Raw genomic sequence first — 17871 nt, 5'->3', positions numbered from 1 at the left:
TTATCAGGAACCTCCTGAATTCTCAAATTCTTCCTTCTCATTCTAGTTTCAAAATCAGTAAATTTAGTTTGTAAAGAGATATGTCTGCATTCATGCTACTCCATTTTTCTTTCATTTTTATAACTCATATTCATAAGAGGCATCATTTCAATGACCTCAACTATTTCTGGCATAGTTCCCTACAAAATAGGGATATTATTGACTGCCACTTCAAGTTTATCAAGTTTTAAATAAACTGATGAAAGCTTTTCAGTTGAAATTCATAATACCTACAGATTTAAATCATTTAAATCATTTACCAATCCAGATCCCGATATTAAAAGCATTTAAAGATAACAAACCTGGCAAGGAATTATTAGGGTCTTCACTACACACACTTTGCTGCTGACAAACACCAGCACTGGCATCAGGTGTATCGCTTTTGTTACTTACTACCAAGGACTGCATGATTTTATCAGGTACTTCCTGAGCAGCTGTAGTTTTAGGCAGAGAACACTCACTTTCTTAGTATGAAACGGCAGCCTTGGGGTTCTTATGCAAGCAGGTCTTAGAATGTTTCTTCAGTTCCGTATTCATCTCAGCACATAACTTGAGGAACAAACGGATATCCGTCAGAGGAGAAAAAGTATTAGAATGAAAAAAAAGCTCATCACTGTTTTTAGAACAAACCGGGGTTTTCCAGTGAATTTCAGACATCCTGCAATAGCCAAAATAAGTAACACTTCACTAATCACTTCAGGGCATCTGCAGTACTCATTCATATTCTGCTTACACAACCCTCCCAGTTCTTACCATTCAGCACTCTGTTCATCTTTGGCATAGAATTAAAAGTTTTATTTTATTTAAGTAATGCTATTGTACTGACTGATGTGTTTACCCCTTACACCCCACATTACACTTTGGGGGGGCTTTCTCCTTTATGAAGGAATTCTTTCAGTAGATGGCTCTTTGTACAGGCTTGTAAGGGTCAATAAATAAGAACTAGTAAGGCCTCAGTTAACTGCTTAAAGAAAAAGTCCACCATCTCCTTCAGTTTATCTCAACCCTTAGGTGCTTTTTCTCCCTACAAAATGGTTCCTTTCATTTCCTTGCCATAAAATCAACAGAAGGGAAAACCTACCCACTTTTTGCAATTTTAACTAGTCTCATATTTTGGCAGAGGACTTTGTCTCTGCCTACATGACACACTGCACAGACACAGGGAAATAAGTAGCCCTCTTGTCAGGTACTACAGACAATCTCGCATAGGCAATTAATCTTACTGATGTCAACAGATCAGTAACTGGTATAAACAAAAAACAAAAAAGTGTTGTGAAACTGTTTTCCACTGTCTTTACTGAAGGCAGAAGTAGAGAGACAGTATCTGTGTACCTGGTTGCCAGAGTTAACACCTGTTTCATTTTCTGCAGAGCAGTACTGATTTGGGTGGTTCTGTGCTCTGGGGAATGAAAAAGACAAATATCTTGATATTTTAGAAGAAAACATATTTTCTGAATTTTATAAAAGTGTCAGAAAAAGTTTTTATACTACATTTATATCATTTTAATATCATAATAAGCAGTATAACTAACCAGCATTGCACATCACTGAGTTTTATTTTGGCAAGAAATCTCAAGTTTCAGTAAGAACATCACACTTTCAGCATCTGAAAAGATGGTAACCTTAGTTGATGATTATATAGTTTGTATAGTGATCCACTTGTAAATGGCATTTTCTATAACTACAGCAGTTTTATAGAAAGTAGTGTAAGTCTTTTACACCGAATTGCAGATTTGTCATGCTCAAAGATTATGGCTTTGATGAAGTGGCAGAATGCTGCAATATAATCAGTCCCTCCACACTACACACTCCAGAGACCTCAACCTCATTACCACAATCAACAGAACAAGCTGGAAAGACAGATTCGTAACCCAGAGACTGCCCATGCTATGAAATAGACTTCCCATACATGTCAAGTGGAGCGCTTCACTGGCCCTCTTCAAGAGAAATCTTGATGAGTGGATGGGAAATTGAAACTTCACCCTGGGGATCACTCCAGTGGCTCTGCTTGACAGAGGCACTGGGAACTAAGGTCGGGTGGCATGATGCCAGGGTAATCCTATAGGCTATGCTTGTAAAGGCTCCAGGGTCATTAGCCTAGTACACACCTATGAACCTATGAACCTATAACAGATCAAGGGATAGCAATGCAACATAAGTGGGGAAAATGCATTGTCCCACTGTACTCATCCCTCATTAGACCCATAATAGAGTACAATGCCCAGTTTGGTATGTACCTCACAAGACATCTCCAACAGCTGGAAAGGCCACAGAAATGCCTCACTAAAAGAATCACAGGCCTAAAGCAGATGCCCTATGCTGACTGTCTAAAAAACCTCCAGCTATACTCTGTGGCATATCGTCTACTCAGAGGCAATCTCTGCTTAACATACAAGGCCATGTCAAACCCTGAGCTGTTGGAAATGCTCCACTTAAAGAAATCCCAATCCCTCAGAGCCACATGCTCCAGGGATCTAAACATTGTCATCACAATGAACAAAACATGCTGGAGGGATAGGTTCCTGACCCAGAGACTCCCCATACTCTGGAATAGACTGCCCATACATGTCAAGCAGAGCGCCTCCTTGGCCCTCTTCAAAAGGAACCTTGACGATTGGATGGGAGATAGGAAATTCACCCTGGGGATAACGTCAGTCACCCTGCTAGACAGGGGTCCAGGGAAGTAAATATTGTGGGAAGAAATATCCGGGGAATTGTTTGGCTAGGATTGTATAGGCCCTATGGCCGATAGCCTAGTACCCTGGGGATAACGTCAGTCACCCTGCTAGACAGGGGTCCAGGGAAGTAAATATTGTGGGAAGAAATATCCGGGGAATTGTTTGGCTAGGATTGTATAGGCCCTATGGCCGATAGCCTAGTACCAACCTATGAACCTATGAACCTATGTATGAGGACATTTGTGCCTCTGTTTTAAAAAGTCTCCTAACACAAATTTGAGAAAAGAAAGCTGCATTTTTGTACTGTGCTTGTAAAATACTTGTAAGCAAAAATAGCAAATACATTAGCATATTTCTCCAGAACTGATAACAAAAAAAAAAATCTTCCTATTGTTGCAGACACTGGCAGGTAGCAGAACAAGTTATTTGAAGTGTGATTAATAGCTCTTGGATTACAGTACTACTATTGAAACATCAGGAAGGCTGGAGGGGAGGTATGTCAGTGCTTACAGCATAGGACTACAATATGACAATCCTTAGAAAAGCCTATTATTTATCTACTGTCTTTGTTGCAGTTGTAAAATTGCTCTAAACAGCTTAAACTAGACTCTAAGAGAATTGTATGTGATAGCCATTCAGGAATAAAGGCCAGCTACTCCTGCTGCAGAAGGTGTGTAAGATGCCTATGACTCACACTGCTACCATTCTATCTCAATGGACTAGGAAGACAACATAAATGCTTTATGTCTAGCATGCATCGTATAAAATGGACTTGAAATGGATTTTGGGAAAGGGAAAAGAAAACCCTAAAATAAGATCACATTAATATGTCAGGCCCCATGTCAGCCATTTTATGGAAAACATATTAACATTTTATAAGACGCACATAGAGTTAAAATAGTACAGAAAACAAAACCACAATGAAAAAAAAAGCATTTTTAGTGTTCCAATGTGGAGTTTTTGTTTAGTCCCTAAACCTTGTCTCAATGAATGATGCATGCATTCACACTGGAGGCCACACCAGTTACGCTATCTGTTTGGTTGAGCTTCTGCCCCCATGCATTGAGGACTGCCATCTAATATGTGCCTTACAAAACACTCTCTAAAAGATGTTAACAGTGTGGAAGATTGTACCACCTTCCTCACTCCAGGATGAGCAAGCAAGCATCAGCCAACTGCTCAGCCAAAGTCCCTAGCTCCTCCCACTTAGAGATTCATAGTTTCTCCCAGTTCATGTGGATGTCTGTCAGATCTTCATTTATGTGTAGTACACAGGTGACTATTCTTGTTAATTCTTAACATCAAACAATCTTTGTCCTTCTCTTCTGCTTTCTGTCCCACTTTCTATCTTCGATTGATTCACAGTCATCTTCCATTACTTTTCTTTGAAATACCTTTCTAAATCCTTACCTCCTACTTACTACTTTAAAGAAATATGTTTGTGTAACCAGTCTCCTGACTTGCTTTATCCTTTTACATACTTATTCAAATGAATCACTAATTATTACATTTAAAATAGCAATGCACCTAATACGTTAATGCGTTTATGTTGCACTCAGTTCATTACCTGCTATGATTTTATTTTGTGTGTTTACCAATCAAAAAAAGAAAATTGCTAAATGTATAAAAAATAGAATTAAAAGGTACAATGTAATGCATTTAGCATACCAAATCTTATGTCTTACATTTCTCCTACTGTAAATGGGTCAGCAGACAGATTGATTTGATAGCAGTCCGTACATTCATCAAGTGGTATATAATACATTTTCTCTCTCTTATTTAGTGTCCCCACTTAGTGTCTCCATGCTTGCGTGTGGAAAGTGGTCAGGTTCTGAAAAACTGAGTGCAATCACAGATTACGGAGAACATCTTCCTATACAGAACCTGGACTTTTCCCTTTTCTCTATGATAGTGTGAACTCAGAGTTAGTAGGTGCAAGTTGCAAGAGCTGTCAGATGTAGGAAGACTTGTTCCACTCAAAAATGTTTATTTTGTTTATATTTAGACAAGTCAGTTTTTAAGTTGACAAGTCAAAACGTTGGTGTCTTCATACCTTTCAACCTGCAGATATTTAAAATAGGAACAAAGGCCCTTGAAAAGTAGGAACATCCAGCTAAAAATCTAGATATCTAATTAGCAAAAAAAGTTAATACCAAATAGCACCTAACACTTCCTACTTCCAGTAGGAATCTAGGAACTACACTGAAACACATATTTAAAAACAGACTAACAAAAGTGGTGGAAAAATATAAGCTCGTTATCAAAGAGACAGTGTAAAATCTGTAGACTTTAATGAACTATATTACAAGATTCTACAACATAGTCATTTAATTTTGCTCCAGAAAAAAAAGATGGAAGACTGTGTCTTCTTTCTTTAAACTGTTGTTGCCATTAGTATGTAGTGTGGTTTTCTATGTACTAAAGAACTTCAAAAATCATATGTGATGGGAGGATTCAGAAATTTGTGTGAAGGGGTAAAGCAAGCCTGAAAATAGAGATATACTCCTCAAAACAGGAATATCCTGTGCGGTAAATCAGTCCTGGAAACAGGAACATTCCTCCAAAATAGGGACAGGTGAGATGCCTGGTATCTTGACTTGTTGGTTTGCCAAGGGACTGCTATTGTTAAAAGCTTAACCTTAAATCAATTTGTAGTTGACAAGTAAGCTACTGAAAAACTGGACCAGTCCAAATGATATGTTTGTTATTTACTCATCATAGCTATCTCTGCCTATGACTTCTATCACTGCCCATGTTGGATGATGATTACTTAGAAGTGATTATTCGTCATTACATTCATTTTTCGTTTGAGATTTTTTTTTGTATAACATTTACTACAAAAGATTTTTTTTGTATAACATTTACTACAAAATAATTAGTATATTTCATCTCAAATGTTGCCATGAAGATTAAGGTAATTGTTATGTGGGTGTAATGTTCTCATTTTTTGCTCACCTTCTACTTAAGAGCTCTCCTGGAGAATGTCTTTAGACCAGCACAATTTACCTGATTATCTAGAGATCACTATTCCTGCATTGCTGTATCTGTACATCTGTGTATTAGGGATTAAGTAAAGGAATGGCAGTTCTTCCCATAATCAACTGCTGCAGCCTGCTACTTCCCTGACGTTGTCTAAGCTTTAGCTGAAGCATCTTGTGGTTTTTGAACCTCCCTAGAGAAAACTCATTCAGAGAAGATCAAGCTCACCCCCACACCATCCAAGCAGGCAGGAAATTAAGATGGCTACTTAAGCCAACAAAGATGAAAACAAGGAGTTACATTATTCCACACTTCTACGTGATGCAGAAATATTCATAATAATTAAGCATACTATAAGATTTTTGCATTTACCTTGTGCCATAAATCTTTACTGCTTGTGGAGGTGAAGAGAGTTAATAACTGGAGAAGGAATGGTATGCAGTTTTCCTGTGTATCACAAATATCTCTTTATTACAGTTAACATTGTATTTTGCTTTTATATAGTTTAAAATGTATTATAAGTTTAACATTTATTTATTGGTTATTCCCTTTTTCTTGACTTGCATATAATAGTTTTTGCTAGTACCAAATGAAGCTGAGCCAAAATGTAATGAACAGCGTCAGGTTCTTCTGGGACAACAAATTAATGAATTATTCAAAACTATGTGCCATTCATGCAGTTTGCACGCAGGGCAAACTAATAAAAATAAAAGCTTCTCTTCATCACTTCTCTATAATGAGTGAGAGAGGAACACTAAACACCAGGGGCACTTTTTAAATATTTCTCTAAATCAATTGAAAAGTGTACAGAGCAACAGGTGTTACATTACAAAGAATTTTCTGAACAATAACAGGTATGAAATGCTACTTTCTGGCATTATTAACTAACTGTAATCATCCATGGTTTATGAAGGAGATGACAAAATTAAGAGGCAAAATCAGGGGAATTCTGTAAACTGGGAGAGTGAATGTGGCTCATGCCATAGGCATTCAGGAACAAAGATAACTTAATAGAGGAATGAAGTCTCCAAATAAGGGACAGATATTACACTGATTCACGTAAAAAATTAATAGAGCAACAGATCTGGCATCGTAGTGCATTTTCTGAAGAATAAGAAGTAGAAAGCTCTAATACATATATAGCAATAGCATTACTGACTGGTTCTAATCCTCTGTGATTTATGAGGGGCAAGGCAAAACTAAGGGGCAACACTGGAGATGATCTGTAAAATAAATCATCTTAGAGGTAGTGTGTGTGTGTGTGTGTGTACATGTGTGTGTGTGTGTTTTACCATGCGTATATGTCTATAAGAGTGAAGGGGGATGCCTGTTTCAATGTACTGCCTGGGTTCCCCATGCTAAGTATAGCTAACAAGTGCTGTTCAGCACTGGAGGTACTTACACATGACTCAGAGACATGTAAATTACTTGATAATGAGATACTCTTCCTTACAGCTAAACATATCTGTTTATATTTCCCACAATCACAGAAACTGCTGCTTTTAGCTGTGAATGCAGGTAAATGTATTTGAATCCCAGCCTTTGTGTTTAGCTTGTAATTTTATTTTATTTTATTTATCTAACAATCACAAAATCAATAAATACAGCTTTGCCAAAATACAATCTTAATTGCTTATCACAGTACAGCTCAGTAAAAAAGCATTTAGACAGCATGTTACCTGGTGTTGCCTACAACTGTAGGGTATTTTATAGCACTAAAAACAACTGCAAGTAAAGAATCAGTTTATTTTAGGGTAGAATTGAAAAAGAAGTGCTAAGTAAAAGCTTTCTTTTCCAAATATGTAGGAAAAATGCCAAAACGCTACTTAGATTTTGGAGACCAGTTACTTTTGCCATTCCCATCCTCTCAAGTATGCCAGTGACTGAGTACATTTAGATAGCATGCAGTGAATTCTGCATATGCAATTGTACTATCTCACAATTCTACTAGCTGGCACAAAACTAGACATGTAAGGTTTCCTTATTTAAGGGAATAAATAGCAGTAAATGTTGATCCAGTAAACTGCATATTATTGGCTCCAATAAGTGATTCTAGAACTGAGGATCAGCCTAAGACTTTTTAATTCTTATATTTTTCTTGTCACTTTGAGTCAGATGGGGCATGTTTAACAACACAGAACAGACATAGAACAACATAAAAACATTGAAATGAAGCTGTATAAGGTTCTTATAGAGCACGGTGCATCCGGGTTTAACAAACACTGAAATTACAGAGTTAAGGTTTGCGCTTCTCCAGTAGCTGACATGACACAAAGCAACAGTGCCCCAGACGGCAATGCTGATTTCTTGCTGACATTGTTAATCTTTTAGTAATAACTCACATATTTATGATGATGCTGTGAAAGTGATTCCAGCTGGTAATTGGGATTTTGTCAAAAGGTTGATTGACATGAGTGCAGGCAAATGCATCCTGGATAGTTTCCAGTCTGATGACATAGCCAGGGGAATTGGGGAATTGGTTTCAATCATATTTATCTAGGTGAAAGAGACCATGCTGAATGTGCCATTTCTATTTTGTAATATATCTATATATATATATATATATATATATATATATATATATATATATATATGTATATATAGTACTCAGAATTTTAGCTTCATTGTTTCTTAATCACATAGGATCCCAGAGAGCTTATAACTAATTAATGAAGTGAGATGATACATTTAGCCAGCACTTGTGTGCTACGTTCTTAAAAGTGCAGACACTTAACCACAAAAAACAAAATGCAACTTTACAATTCACAAATAAGAAAACGCATCTTTAGAAAACAAAGCAGTGCCATGTATATGCAACGCAGACTTGTACTTAGCAGTCTCATGAAGAGCTGCCATGTTTGGAGCTCATATAGTACAAAACTGAGGCTGTAAAGGTTGCATGCTGGATCAAGTCCAATGCAAGGAGCTAGACACTGTAGTACACAAACCGCAATAATACACTGACAAACACTATAGGGGCAGCATGGTCATCTGCACTATGTAGTCAGTATGTTGGCATCCATCCTTAAGCAAGCACAGACCTCAGAATAATTATACTAGCAACAATACCGCCCAGCGGTGACAATTCACATACTCAGTGGTAGACAAATAATAAATGACCACCGTCTTGGAAGGATCATATAAATACTGCAAGTTTATATCAGAGCAGATTCACAGTATTCAAACTATCTACACACACAGACAGAGACAGAGAGAAAGAAAATGAGAGAGAGAGAGAGAGAGAGAGAGAGAGAGGGCAGTGCTGCATTTACAGAGACCCAAATCACATTAGATATAACTATACTCTTGTACAAAATTGGGCACATTCACTGAGGTTTATGGTTATATCTTTTATTAAATGGCTTTTTTTCTAATATACTGAAGTTTTTCTGCAGTACTTAAAAGATATTACTTTTCCAGAAAAATGTACTGCACTTGAAGGTGTAGCTATTTGTGTGGAATGGTGAGCGAGGGGAGCTACATTCTGGAAGACAATTGTAAAAGTCTAAAAATCATAGCTAGAGCCCTGAAAGGACTCAAGCACTTCTAGAATGAGGCCAATGAGACCTACTTCATTATACTTTACTGTCAAGAGAGAGAGAGAGTTTTAAAGGGGGAAGGAATCTTTAATGGTGTCCTCATAGTATTCAGCAATTTTACACATCTAATTCCTATACTGGTAATGGGTCCATAAAGAAACAATATCAGGACAGGGCAACAGCACAGATGTCAAACACCATTTGGTGACTCACTTTGTAAATGGCCTGCTTACCCATGCTGGTTGCTAATTATGTTTGTCATGTTTGTCATAGTTAGCTGAGTTGACAGTGACTACGTAATAACTGTGTGCAAAACGCTTGTTAGCTATAATCATCACCAGTATATTGATCCACGAGACAGGCTGATAGGTAGGTTGATTACTGTGCTGGCCTGGGCTGCTGTTTGGGATGTGATTAATGATGGATCTACAATACTACATTGTGTGTGTTTTTCTCCAACATACTTCTCAGGAGTCACATTCTGTATCTGGTGCATGTTGCAGTTGAGACAATATGTCACTCTATCAAATAAGAAATAAGATAAAGGACTATGTAAGGGATGCATTACCCACATGATGGAGAATATACAAGTCCTAATGTCTAACTTTACCTTTTCCACAAAGCTTATACCATCAAGGTTAGTGGAAAGGGAAATCAATGATATAGATCCATTTACTGTTACAGTGTACAACAGATGCAGGTACCTGGCTGCATTTCCCTTTGATGCACCTGTTGCCCATCGCAGTGTACGTTTTCTCAGAACATAGATCTCTCAAGGCAGAGATCGGTCAGAGCAGCAATACAAATAAGATACAGTTCTAACCAGTGCTTTCTAGCATTCTACATAACATAACATAATAGTCCTTTAGGTATGGTACTAAATAGCAGTCAATCAGAATGCAAGGTAATCTCCATGGGTAATGAACCAGTACTTTATGAGACTGCGGAGTTACAGAACAAGAGACTTTTTTATGTCTTTATGTGCTTCATAGCAAAGCCAGTGGAATGAGCCAAAGGACCAAAAGGAAAACCCACAAAATAAATAAGGTAATAATATAGCAATCACATATGTATGGAGATAAACTGGAGTATGGTGCAGGAAACATGAAATATCTTTCACAGTAAATTTAGGGAATGGGTTTCTTAACAAGTAGTGCAGGAACAGGTAATACAGTTTCAAAATCCTGTGTTGCAGCCTATTTCGAGTGTCACAGAAATGACATCACCTGAGTGTACATTGTTATAAGTAGCAGTAGAAGTGCAATTTGGATTAATATTTATCATTCATTTTATTTTCCTGTGGAAATTGCATAAAGTAGCTGTTGCATAAGGCTTTATGTAGATTATGCAGGCTTTTATGACTGGACTTTCTCCTGAATGGTTCTGTTGTACTTCTGAGGTATTTGTTAGTGCTTTATTGCATTTTTTTTTCGTTTTGAGGACGTATACAAATAGTGTAGGGAGGGTTAATTTAAGACTTGTTGCCTCTACTTTATGTCTTTTTATTAGTCTAGTTCTAATTACTTTTTTTTTCAGATCTGTTACAACAATCATATTGTTTTTCATTCCAAATGGGTGATTGTGGTTCATGTTTTATTTATTTATTTTTGTTTGTTTAAGTTATGATTATTTCTTCTTTTTAGTAATGGTATACTTCTTTTCTGGCAGTTTTATTTTGGGATGTATATTTTTGTAGTTTGTGTCTAGTTTCTGCTTATGCAGTGTATGAAGGTTTGCTTTTTTAATGTATCAGTGTGAGTAGGGCAGAATCATAACTGGGATAGGGTGAAGGGGGCAGCAACCCACGTACATAATGTTAGGTTGCCAGTTAGTCAGGTCAGTAGTGCAGTACTGGCATTTCTGAATGCTGCTAACATAAATTAATACCTAAGTACAGCAAAGGTGGGGAGAAGAGGGCAATTGCTTGGGTGCAACATAATAGGCAGCATGATTGAGAGCTGTTTTCTGTAACAAAATGCCAGTACAGAAAGGAATCTGTGTTCCATATTTTTTTTTTTTTGCTCTTCACTTGAAGAGCTGGGCTGTGGAATGACTGCTATACTGTAGGCAGACAATTGCACAGTAAGCCGAGAACATTTTTTTTTTGCTCTTCTGGTGAGAGCTTGGGGGGTGGGTATGGATATGGTGTTGGCTGACTTGCTGGTCAGTTTGCTTCCTACAATAATCTGAAGACTTTTTTCTCTTTACTTGAAAGGCTGAGAGGGTGAGGCAAACATCTGCAGGCTTGATGCAGTTTTAAGAGTAGAAAAAGCTTTATTTATTTTGTCACCAAGAGGACCCTTTCCCCCTCAACTTAAAAGATGCCAAATTGAGACATTGTGCCAAAACCAAGTTACATTGTTTATTTTTTATGTGTGTGTGTGTGCGTGTGTGTGTGTGTGTGTGTGTGTGTGTGTGTGTGTGTGCGTGTGTGCATGTGCGTGTGTGTGTGTGTGTGTGTGTGTGTGTGTGTGTGTGTGTGTGTATGTGCGTGTGTGTGTGTGTGTGTGTGTGTGTGTGTGTGTGTGTGTGTGTGTGTGTGTGTGTGTCTGTGTCATTGTGTAATATAGCAATAACCCACACCTGGGTGTGGGTAATGCTGGATTTACCCACGGTTGGTGTGGTTTGGTCATGAGGGAGAAGCCCAAGTGGCCGAGAAGCCCAAGTGGCCAAACAAAGCCAACCATGGGTAAAGCCACCATTACCCACACCCAGAAGTGGGTTATTGCTATTATACAATGACATTATTTAAGAAAAAAATAATTACTTTTCTTAAATAATAGCATTGTATAATGCCTCCTTGCTGCCCTTCCACAGCTGTCTGGTATTCTCCGTTGCTTTTTTTAAAGCTGTCTCGCTATGTTAAACTCCTTTAACATAGCAAGACAGTGTGAAGCAATGGAGATCTTGCGTTCTCCTTTGCTGTAAAAAAAGAGTTATAGTAATGGAAAAAGTCCGGGCGACCGGACCTTTTTCCATTACTATAACTCTGATTTACAACGTGCACGTTGACCAATCAGCATGCACGTTTTTGAATATTAATGGGGGGTCATTGTATAATGATTTATAATGCATACAGGGTTGGAATAACATTTCATTTATCACTCAAACAACCCCCACCCCCATGTTTTCACTGTTTTTTTATTTCTAATTCTATTTATTTCAGTGAGATTAAATAATTGCATGCGTTAACTTATTAATAATGCTGTACATATGTTAGGTAGCCCTTTATGAATGTGTTGTGTAAGGTAGTGCCAGCTATGCCAGAGAGAGTAGGGCGGTGCATGGATAACATATATCAGCATAACTAGCTGGAGTTTTGCAAACAATTTTATGTAATTTGTATATCAAACTGATTTGTACGGATGCTTCTATTAAAAATATATCTGTAAAGTTGCTTGTGGTAAAAATGCTATCATCAGTGTGTCCTACTGGACAGAAAAGAAATATACATTTATATCAGACTGTACTGTTGTAACTGAGGAAATGCATCTATGTTAACAGAAGATGCTGGAAGGGAAGAGGTTAAGCTCAGCTCAGCTTATCTTAATAAAATAGCCAGAAATTAAATGACTTGGTTTAGCCCATAAGGATTTTATTTCACAGCCCTGAATGCAGTCAGAGATGCAAAGTCTGGGAAATGCATGCACTGTTATTGTTCTTAGTGGTAAACTAATTGCTACACTGGGGTGCCAAAGAATAACTGGTTAGTTTCTACAGAGGGATGAAAGGGGTGGAATTGTTTTACAGTCTCCTGATGCCTTAGCAAAGCCCTAGGTGTGTATTGTGACACATCTGTGCTAGATCCTGGTTCAGTTTCTACTGAGGGAGGTAGTGAGAGAACCACAGAATCAGGTTACAAGATGTGATGTCATTCCCTAGCCAGCACTACAATTAATTTAGATATTAGTGAGAGATGTGAGAAGATACTGAGCACTCTCTTATTGGAACTGACAGTAAAGCAGGGCCAGCCTTTGGTTGTCTGATGACCTAGGCAAAAGGGCTCCATGGTGCCCCCCCACACCACTTGGTGCCCCCATCCTGGCATACCTACACCATGTAGACTACTGAAAAAGCACCCCTGCTAGAGCAGCACCCTAGGCGGCTGTCTAGTTGGCCTATGCCTAAGGCCAGCTATGCAGTAAAGACACTCATCCACTTCATTTGCCTTGCTCTAGCAAGTAAGCAGGGACAGAAATTCTTCAGTCAGTTGGGAAAATAGTGAGACTAGTTAAATATTGTTTTTCTGTATCTGTCCAAGTCTTTCCATCTCTGTTATTTGTTATACTTCCTGTGAATTGAAACTCTGGTGTTTTTTGTAAATAGATATTCAGTATTTTCATGTTTTCTATTTTATTATTTATTATTAAATATATTTAAACATTTTATTGTGGCTGGTCTTTTGGAAAATAGTTTAGCATTTGAGAGTAATTGCATTTATTTCGTAGCACTGTGGGCTTCATGCTTCTGAAAGTCTTGCTGTTTGGAAACACTACCAGTGTATAAGTATTAATTTCACTAATAGCAATTGGGTACTCTGTTAAGAGCCTTAAAGTAGATGACTGGTGGCAATGAATCTACCTTATAGTCTGGGTAAAGGTGGTATAACGGGTAAATCTGTGCCAGCCTTTCCCAGGTGTGTGTGTGTGTGTGTGTGTGTGTGTGTGTGTGTGTGTGTGCACTTGCGTGCATGCGTGTGTGTGTGTGTGTGTGTCTGTGTCTGTGTGTGTGTGTGTGTGTGTGTGTGTGTTTGTGCGCATGTGAAAATCAAATCTCAAAGAGTGTGTGTATCAGCTACTTGGAACATGGACACAGAATACTGATTTCTGCAGAGAGAGAGAGAAAGGTGAAGTTTTATTTGGGGCCTGTAGAGGAAATCCCAGCCCCAGGTCTGGAGTGTGCTTCCTGTGTGCTCTTAAGGGAAATTGTGCTTGGTGCAGAGAGCTGCATCTGAAAATACTATGTGTATCTATCTTTTATCTAAGTGAACATTTCCTACCAATGTCAGTGGTGAGGACTGAGGCTCCTATGATTACTGGCCCAGAGGAGGGATGTCATATGTTGCATTGTGGGTGATTTTCTACTGCATTTGGGAAGCAAGTTTTAGTATTGTCTTTTATACTGTTCAGGTAATTTTTGCAATTATTCTAGTAGTGCACTGACAGGTATGTTCTAGTATGTAAGATGTTTAGCATATTGAATACTGCTTCAGTAGACTTAGCTATATGGGTTATATTGTGACAAAGATATAACAGCTGGCCAGCCTCCAGAGCTTTAGGGCACCTTCCAAGTGCCCACACTGTCAGACAGCTGAAGCTGTGCTAACTAAAAAGTAAGTTTAGATGTAAAGCCCTTCAGAGCTTTACTGCTGTCGAGCAGTACACTCCTCTGAGGCTTTCTAGGATCACCGGTCAACTTGTGCTGCTCCTTTGCTGGGTAGATATGTTCCCTTTGAAATTCTGTTTATTACTGATACTTTCCTCTTCAGAAAAGTCATTTTAAAGCTAGAATTTTTTGTTTTAATGGACTATTATGAGACTGTACTGTACTGTAGGTTTAAATGGGAGCACTTTTTCCTGTTAGTTTAAAAGTTGTTTATAGTAACTGAAAAACAGTTTTTACATGGAGAAACTGTGTTTATTTTGCTATGTGGGTTTGACAAAGTAGTGTTTTATAGTGTTTTTTACTGTGTGTAGCTGTGAAAAAGAGTTACTTTGAAAAACCTTTTTGTTTTTACCAGCATTTGCTGCTTGTTTTCCCTGGGAAATAGAAACCATTTTTGGCTTAACCACAGAACAATTTGTCAGGCCCATAGTCATTTTTTCTTTCAGCCACAAAAAAGAAAAGAGTTAAGGAAACATTTCTTGACAACACAGCAGGCTAACAATTATTTAATTACTTTACATTTGTTGATTGGGATAGTTCGACTGGATGCATGCCCATTTTCAGCGGAGGCCCGGGGAGAAAAGCTCCAAGGGTAAGCAGATACAGCATTACATAATACCAGCATTACATATTACAAACAGACTATTTACAGTGATTACATAAGTAAGCAAGTTAAACAAGTTCCACAGGTTAGAGTTAATCCCAAGCGTAAGTCAGGATTAAATTAAATTACACAGTAAACTGGTTAACAGATTTTTACACATTCTAGAGAGAGTTAGCCAGGCTTGATACATTGACATAGCCAGTGCCAATTTGCCTTGGCTACAGGCATGTGACTCTGCAGTAGCCATTTGTTGTACCTCAGACCATTCATCTTTTATCCCTGATCCCACTGGTGTAGCACATACAGCCATTATGGACTAGGGGTTAGCCACATCCTCTGCAACTGTTGGGCTTCTGTCAGTATGCAAGAGACAATGCCACAGTCATGTGGTACATGAATAAGTAAATTGGAACCAGGTCATACCATCTCTGCAGACTGACCATGTTAGCTTGGAATATAGCTTCACATCACAGTCTCAATCAACAGACATCTCACATTCTGTGATAGCAAAACCGTGTGTCAGACAGGTTGTGCAGGACAAGGGCAGACCCTCATGGACAGAAACTATATCATGAGTCTTCCAAGGTTTGATCCATCTGTGGGAGTTTCTCAAGCTGCACCTCTTTTCCTCCTCTCTGAACAATCTGCTGGCAAGATTCTGCTTCAGGACTCCATGCAAGAAGGTCTGGAAGACAGACATCTTTTCCTTCCCTTGAACAGGAGTGCTCCTGTATGCTTTTCAACTTTTTCCACTAATGTCAAGGGAACTTTTGAACATTCAGAAGGAATCCTCCAAGATCACTGTGGTGACTCCTTTCTGGCCCAGGCAACTGTGGTTCGCCATGCTTTTGGAAGTGGCCAGGGGCATTAACACAAGTTTCCTCACAGACTGGATCTACTCACACAGAACAAGTGTGTTTGATACACCCTGATACCACTCAGCTTCAATTGACAGTGTTTGATACATCATGATACCAATCAACTTTGATTGACTGCATGAGTGATAGCATATTAACTCCTTTTAGGCACCTGTTTACTGAGGACATGCAGCAGGTACTAAGGGAGGCAAGAAAGCCTGCTACTAAAAAATCATATAATAACAAATAGAACAGGTTTTTAATTGGTGCCAACAACATAACCAGCACCCAGTCAGGGCTTGATGTCCTCTGGCTTTACAATATCTGTGTGAGTTACTATCCTAGGGCCTTCCTTACTCCTCAATCAAGGTTCATTGATTGATCATTTCAGCATGTCTATCCATGGATGCTCCTCTTTCAATGCATTCTCATGTCAACATTTTTTTGATAAGAGTTTGCATAAGAGGTCTCCAAGAAAACTGGTGGTCCCTCTTGGGATCTTAATTTTGTGTTAGAGAAGCTAATAATTGCCCCATTTGAACAAGCTAACCTGGGTAACTTGAGAATCTTAATTTGGAAAACAGTTTTACTGATTACTCTGACTTCTACAAGAAGGATATCTGAGTTGCAAGCTGTTGTGATGAGTCAACCCTCATTTTGCACAGAAATAAAGTTTCTTTGAGACTGTATCCATCTTTTATGCCTAAAACAGTATCTGAGTTTACTTTAAGCCAATCTATCCATCTCAGTGTTTTCTTTCCTGAACCCAAAAATGAGGGAGAAAGGATATTCAATACATTGGATGTCCTTAGACAACTCAGGTACTATCTTGACAGAAATAAATATTTCAGATCTTTGGATCAATGTTCATTTTCTTGTGAAGGTAAGAAGAATGGACAGCCTGTGTCAAAACAGACTAAACCCCAAAGACTTCCTAGATGAATTACACATACCAATTTCCCTCAGCAGCCCCAAATAGACTCTTTCAAAACAACACTCACATCAACACATGCAGCCACATCTCATGATCCCTCTGCTTCTAAGCCCATAAGGCAAGTCACCACACAATCCAATATTCTGGGCATTAGAGACTCCATTGTGTGACACACTGAGAAAGTCAGGGTCATTTGCTTATCAGGGGCAAGGATCGGCCACTTTACACAAGCACTCCGGTCACTGGACCATCAGTACCAGTATGACTCATATAGTCCATGTTGGATTAAATGACCTGAGACATACCTCCCGAGACTATATGAAGACAGGCATCATGGAGTTCTTGGAATATGTGTCCCAGGCTGGTATGAGCCTAGTATTGAACAGCATTTTACCATCTCCAAGGATGATGCCACAATACGAACAAAAGATGACTGACTTTAATAATTGGCTTAGTTTCTGGATTTATTCTAAGGGGGTGCAATATTTGTCAGCATGGAAAGAGATGTTCAACAGACCACCTGCTTTGCCAGGGATGGTCTGCACCTCTCCCCTCTAAGCATTTGAATATTAGCTTAAGGATTGTCTTCCCCCATAGTGCCTTTTTTAGACAATGCCAATCTGAAAATACTTCTGAGACAGCAAATCAAAACCAAGAAGATCTAAAGATATTACTGGTCAATGCGAGAAGTCTATACAAAAAACTCTACTACCTAGAATCTCTCTCCACCTTAGAGAATGCTGACATCTGTACGGTCACTGAGACACGATTTAAAGCCACAGAGACTAACCAACAGTGCAAGGGTATAATGCCTTCCACACATTTAGATTAGGTATTACACAGAAAGGGAGTAAAG

This window comes from Protopterus annectens, chromosome 7.part0 (assembly GCF_019279795.1).
Source record: "Protopterus annectens isolate FY-2018-M chromosome 7.part0, PAN1.0, whole genome shotgun sequence".
NCBI lineage: Eukaryota > Metazoa > Chordata > Ceratodontiformes > Protopteridae > Protopterus > Protopterus annectens.
The sequence above is the reverse complement of the archived record's forward strand: the minus strand, read 5'-3'. Positions refer to the sequence as shown.